A 7,517-nucleotide genomic window follows, 5' to 3' on the forward strand; every position below is an offset into this window, starting at 1 on the left:
AAATCAATATCGCTTAATTGTTGTGCATAGTAATTGTTCGATCAATTGTTGTAATCACTTTGATTTCAGCTAAGTAAAGTTCTGCACATTCAGATTGAGTGAAATTGAAACTTGGTATGGAGTGCACACCAAGTGTTCGATAAAATTAATCTCACACAAATTTAGTAATAGTTTACTTGATCTCTTATTGAGTTTAAGCATTATTAGAGGTAACGATATCAAGGATTACAGTGGTTGATCAATTGATTTAGATAGTGGTTGATAATCTCTATATTAGTAATTCCATTCAGTTTCACGCATATCCAATCTTTCCATTAATGAAGCGTTTAAAGGATTAAAATCTAGGGTATTTCCGCAACCGTTGAAAACAATTTTAAAAAGCGCAAAATTTCAAAACTGATATATTCAACCCCCTTCTAGATCGGTACTATCATCCAACAAGTGGTACCACGAGCGCCGGTTCATCTAGTTCTTCGCATATAACTTTTTAGAAAATGAGTAAAGATCCTATAGGGGCATACAATAGGGTGCCTATTTTTATCGGTGAAAACTATAGTTATTGGAAAGATTGTATGCGTATCCATATCAACTTTATGGATAGGAAAGTATGTGTAGCGGTAAATTCATGACAATTAAGCTATGAATAAACTTAAAGTCAATAAAACCTGAGTCGCCACCGCGCTTTTATTGTTTCCAAAGGAAAATGGAAAAGTACGAACAAAACCCAAAGATAAGAAGTTTTCAAATCAAAACTAGTAAAACGCCAAAGATTACAGGTAAGGGGGTTGGTTACACAGAGGGAAGGTGTTAGCACCTAAAGTATCCTAGGTACTACTAGGGAGCCCTTTTTTATGTGTGTGTATATGTTTTGATATAAAATGATGTTTGCAATAAATAGAGTGTGGGGATGAGAAAAGAATTCATTAGTTATATTTTTATGTTTGACAAGACCTTCATACTTGTGCCTACGTATAAACATAAAATGAGGGATCAAAACCTCGTAGTTCATGGTATCAATTTCAAAGTGAGTGAATTGCATTTAAAAAAAAGTTAAGTTTAAAAGAGGCACAAAAGGTCTAAAAGAGTTTGAATGAGTGTTAGTTCTTTTTGTATTTTGAATATTTAAGTCTAATATGGTTAGATTCATTTACAAGTTTGATTAAGAAAAAGAATTTGAGAAAATGCAATGGCATAAGGCTAAAGTTTCTAATTTGCAATAAGGTCTAAGTTTGAAATCACAAGCAAAGAAGGTTTTGAAAAGAGGGGAGAGATTTTAAATTTAAGAAGTGGGAGGAGATGAAGAGACTAATCCTAAGCAAAAATTTAAAAGTTAAGAGTTGAAAAGATCTGACCAATGGGATGCAATCCAATAGACAAGAATGTCATATAGAAACCCAATTTTCCTTTGGACTTTAAATCAAGCAATATCAATAAGTAAGTAGCGCAATAAAGAGAAAGGAATCAAATAAAGATAGCCACATCCAAACTTGCAACTTCATAGTCTTCTTCATAATCTTCCCCATGTATCAGATGACATACTCCTTGAATGGCTCAGAATAACGCATTAGACACAATTTCAAAGTAACATTTGCATCAAGACTATGTAGCAGATGAACTCAAGTGGATCTCAATACTTGCATCAGATGAAAATTCAAATCACAAGAACTTGGTTTCAGAAATGTTGGCATTGGCCAAGTCCTTTTGCATAGGGAATGTTGCCTAATTCTAAGTCCAAAGCTCATATCAAATCCAACAGTCCACACAAACACTTTTTAGGGGTTTTTGTTGTTTATTAAGTATTTTAAGGTCCTAAGACCACAAGCACAAACAAAATATATAAAATCACAATATATGGCTCAAGTGAGCAAAGGGAAAATGACATTAAAATAAACAAGTTAAATGATATGTATAATGGCAAATGATAAATGACTTGAATTTAGATGGCATAAAGCAAATAACTTGAAATTTAAATCAATTAATAATAATAGTTAGTCAAATGTTAGTTGATTAGATGTTAGTGGAGTTTTGCTTTTAAATTGTTTAAGTCATTCTTTGGAGAACACTCAACCCTCTATTCACAAGCATGGATCCTTGAACCAATACATCTTCCAAAGGAAGGAAAAAAGGCCAAGTTTCCACACAATACCATGAAAGGGGGGAGACTTATAATCTCACTTACTAGAATGTTGTGCCTTTGGGTCAAAATTTAGCGCTATGTTAAGCAATCGTAATTGGACTTATGTAGAAGTCACACCTATCTGAGGTCGGGCAATAGAAATTTTGGTGTTAATGCATGTTAGAGATATGGTATAATGAGCCATACTCCTAAAACAGACTACACACAAAAAAGAAAATGATCAAAGGATAGACCTAATCTCATCCATACTTGTATTGGTTTATCTAACACAAAGTTATTGATGAACCAATTAGCCTTATGATATTGAGATGTCATTGGTCATTGAGAGGGATGGGATAGAATAGGATTGAAGATGAAGAGGGAGGGGAAATGAGACAAACACAAATTGGTCATGGGAGGAATTTTATCAAATTAAGATCATTCATTCATTTTGGGAGATGAAATGTACATTTCATCAATCCCCTAAATCCAGTGATTTTAATCCAACAAAAGTCAAATCAACCTTGACCAAGGCCCAAACACTTAGTCAAACTTCACAAGTCAATAAAAATGGCTCAACATAATTTTCACACAATTAAACAATTAAAAATCAAATTAAAATGCATTAAATTAAATTATGTTTTATCAAGTATTTTTAAACAATTAAAAATATACACAAAACAATTAAATCATGAAAAATATCAATATTAATCCAAAAAATAATTTTAAGTCGGAAAATAAAAGAGAAAAATATTTGAATTTTTTTGGTGAAAGTCACATATTTTTTGGATCAATAATGAAATTAATATGAGTTAATTAAAAACAAGCAATTAAATGGAATATTTAGAAATTCAAAAAAAACGTGGACCATCTGATCTCCCTCATTAATTAAGGTGGCAGATCAGATGGTGATCAACACGCGTTCCAGATATGCCTTGGTCAACTGAGATGCACGCGTGGTAATCAGAACCAATGCACGAGATTAAAACAAATTGAAAGGATCATGTGGTTGGGAAGCAAGACACCTCATCACCGGAGCCAGAGCTCCGGTCTTCTTCTCCGGTGGACCTCACCGGACTGGTTCACCACCAACCATCACCAAAATGAAAAATTATGACATGGATTTAAAGAAAAAATGCCCAGGAGCTCGAATCTGACCTCAATTTTGTCCAATTCCAAGTATATGAAAAGATACAGGGAGTTGAAATTTGAGGATCATGAACTAAGTTGCTTCAATTTGACCTCAAATCAACTCAATATTGTTGCCTACATTGGTAGGACTTCAGCAAACCAAAAATCAACAAGAATAGTGGAGAATTGAGAGAGAATCAAAGAGAAGAAGTTGCTGAAATCTCACCTTCGAGGAGCTTTAGAATTGATTGATTTGGCTTCCAATTTGGCATGGCTTGACTCTAGAAGCTTGCGGAAGATGATTTGAATGGTTAAAAGGCTTGGACTCTTGGAGTTTAAATCCTAAACAGAAGGATAATTGAAACTCGGTTTCTTAAGAAACCTTCAAGATTATCCTTTCAATGGGGTTTGGGGAGGAGAGGGTCAAAGCTTGGGCAAGAGGGATTCCATTTCTGATCACTAAGGGTTCTATTTATAGCCCATGTGAATGATATTTGCACACTTCCAAATTTGGCAAATTTTCAAATTCTCCCTTACATGGATGCATGGGCGTGTATTAGGCCCATGAAATGATGTATTATGATCCATAATCCAATGTACTTCATGCTGAAATCATATTAGAAGCGCATGCAAATGTATATGAAAAGTGGAACTTGAAATTATCCAAATGATACCTTAACTTACACCCATGCGCAAGTCCCTCAATTTTGATCCAAATGGGATGATCTTGGATGTTTTGGAAATGATAGGTCAAGGGGAACAACTTTCATGCTGAATACGTTTTCATTTGAAGCTTTGATCATGATGACTTTTGAGGTGGAAGTTTGGGAAATCAAACATATTTGAATATTTTCTAAGTCCCAAGTCAAATGTTCACTTCTTCCACCTTGAATAACTTTTTCTATGGACTTCAAATGAGAAAAGTTCCTTCATCAAAGTTGTATCTATTTAAAACCTATTCATTTTTTGTCACAAATTTGACCTCATTTGGATATGGCATGAAGGAGTTGTGCATTTTAGAAGTTGAGGAAAATCACTTGTTCAATGGTATTGGCCCAAAATGACCTATAACGTTTCCTCTTGGAACATGCATTTTCAAGTTGAATTTGCACTTACTCAAAACATAAAAGTTGAAGTAGACATATTTAAATTCATCATGGAATTTGAATAGCTTTAATCTCATAACAAATGAGTAAGTTATGGCCTTGGGAAGTTTACCTACAAACTAGGGTTTAGACAAAATGGCCTATAATCTTTCACCATAAAAAAATGAAGTTCCAAGTAAAAATAGATCTAGACCTAAACATGAAAGTTGTTTGGAATGTAATATAGAGTAACTTTTCTCTTGGAATCATTTTTATATGACGAAAATTGTAGGAGATAGGGTCTAGGGAACCCCAGTTTTGACTAGTTGACTTTCTCTGGTCAACCACCATGAACCAACTTGCTAGCTTGACAATCTCTTGACTTTTGGGACTCATGGAGGATCATATATGCATAAGATGATGTAATGTGAAGTATCCCTTGAGATATTTGATCAAATGTTGAAGAAACTTGTTGAAGAAGTCACACAAGATACCAAGATGATATAGGGTTTCCAAGGCAAATCAACTTCAAACTCTTGATGATCTCTTAATAAAATTAACATGTGAAGATCGTGGGGATTCATATATGATACTTAGAGACAATGTGAACCAAATCTTGATTGATCTCCTTGCATTAAGGGTCTCAAACCCTAAATATGAGCTTGATAGAGCATAGGTGAGCATGTGCACTACCTACAAAAGAGTTAAACTATACAATGACATATTTTTGGTATTTTGGTTAGTAAATAAAGAAAAACAAAATATTATACAATCAAAAGTGCTTAATGACCTCTCCCAATGCAAACCCAATGAATAAGGGGTAGGGAGGATACCAAGGTGTGATCCCAATTCTAATGCATATGATGAGATAACATGAGGGATCATAGGGTCAAAATTGGGGTCTTACAGCTGCCCCTATTTAAGGATGTCCTAGCTGAGGAGATGAAGGTTAAAATCTTCGTATCAATTCAGTAGAATGGACTTAAATAACAACATCTAGAAACAAATTTTGGTCCCTAAGAGACCTCATGATGCATATGATATGAAATGCTAAAAAAATAATCTTTGTGGGAAAAATGTTGCCACAAAGGAAAAGAATTCAGAGAGACTGAAAGTCCACAGGAGCATGATGCATTCCCTAAGGAGAACTCACTAGGGAGACAGAGACTCTAGGGGAAAAAAGTTATGCGTAGGTCAGGCCACGACTTAAAACTGCTAGGGGACACGATAGATTCCATGAAAATAAATCAATGGAAAGACTCAGTCGGGGATAAAAAGGGAAAATCTGCAGGGGGAATAGGTAAATCAGAACAAAACTGAAATACTTGATCCAAACAGGGGACGACGATTTCACTGAGGAAATACGCACTCAAACTCAACTGGGGAAGAAAAGAACTTCAACACAAGAGTATCAGAAGTAAATTATCTACTAACAGTTACTGGGTAAGGAGATAACATAATCTGACATAGAGGACATTTGTTACCGGTTAGAATAAACATATCAAGGATGACTCGTTGAGGGCAACCCGGAGGTGTATTCATTACCAGTTATTGGGTAAGAATAACCAACTGGGGAAAAGCAAAAAAATGATTTATAACTATCGGTTACTGGGCAAAAGACCAAAGAAAGAGAAAATTTGTCACTTATTAAAGTAAACATATCAAGGATAAACTCAAAGGGAAGAATATCTGCCATCGGTTAAGATGAGCATATCAAGGATAAACTGCCAGAAAAAGTAGGAATTACATCTATCGGTTACTAGACAGAATACCAAAAAGAGAACATTTGTCATCAGTTAAGATGAGCATATCAAGGATAGACTCAGAGGGGAGAAATATGAATTATATTTATCGATTACTGGATAGATCATCAAAAGAGAGAATATCCGTCACCGGTTAGGATGAACATATCAAGGATAGACTCCGAAAAAGGGGAAATAGGATTTATAACTACCGACTATCGGGCAGAAGACCAAAAAGAGGAGGATACCCGTCATCGGTTAGGATGAACATATCAAGGATTAACTCTCTGGGAAGATAGGGATTACAACTACCTTTTTACTGGGTAGAATACCAAAGAAAGAGAAATTTTGTCACTGATTAAAGTGAACATATCAAGGATAGACTCTAAGGGAATAATATTAGCCATCGGTTAAGATGAACATATCAAGGATAAACTTCTTGGGGAAACGTGAAAACGAATCCGCTGGGGGGAAAAGGGAAATAGGTTACTTTTGTCGGGTATTGGAAAAAAGTAAAAACACTCACATATTGAGAAGAATATTACCAGTTACAAGGTAATAGACTCTCAAGGGATCTAACAACATCTATCTAGGCAAGATCTAGAAAGAAAAGGTCAATCAAAGACTCCACCCAATAAGGATATAACTCAGGGGAGTGATTCCATCCAGATAATCAACTAGGGAGGAAGCTGAAATAATAATCATCCACGAGGAAATAACTCAGTAGGGAATGAGAAAGGTTAAATTATTTTTGCTTAAGGGGCTAACTCTCTACAATTGAAAGAGGACAGACACACTAAATTTGCACGGGGGGAAGATACCACCATAGTAGAGGATCAGAGAAACAATGAATCACAAAGTGCAATAATGTAATAACGAATGTATATGTATATATCTGTCTATCTATCTATCTATTTATCTATCTATCTATACATATATATATATATATATATATATATATATATATATATATGTATGTATGTATGTATATGTATACATGATGATTATGCTGACAAAACGATCACAAAGGATACAAACGTCACCGATCTGAATCATCAATAAAACACTCCGCCAATCTCAACAGGAGGGAATCAACTTGGAGGAAGAGAGGTAAAGGATGAATGTGAATCATCTATCTTAAAGGCTCAACCTTGGATGGGGAAAAGGAAAAGATCTGCCGAGAATCTGCACCATCAATTTTGCAGGGAATTTTAGGTCAACACCATATTTTATGGGAGACAACCTTATAAGGGATCAAACATATTGCTCAAGAATAAGTGCTAACTGGGATCTGCTGGAGACTTGAGGGGAAATAAAATCTTGTGATGGGTTTATGCAAATTTTTCTCGGACCGCTGTTGATATTCCTTAAATGAAATTGATTGCTCTTAAAAGTAACTTCTTTTATTATTTTAAGAAAACATGATGTTGATTAAAAATTAAA

This window comes from Lathyrus oleraceus, chromosome 1 (genome assembly GCF_024323335.1).
Source record: "Lathyrus oleraceus cultivar Zhongwan6 chromosome 1, CAAS_Psat_ZW6_1.0, whole genome shotgun sequence".
NCBI classification, from domain to species: Eukaryota; Viridiplantae; Streptophyta; class Magnoliopsida; order Fabales; family Fabaceae; genus Lathyrus; species Lathyrus oleraceus.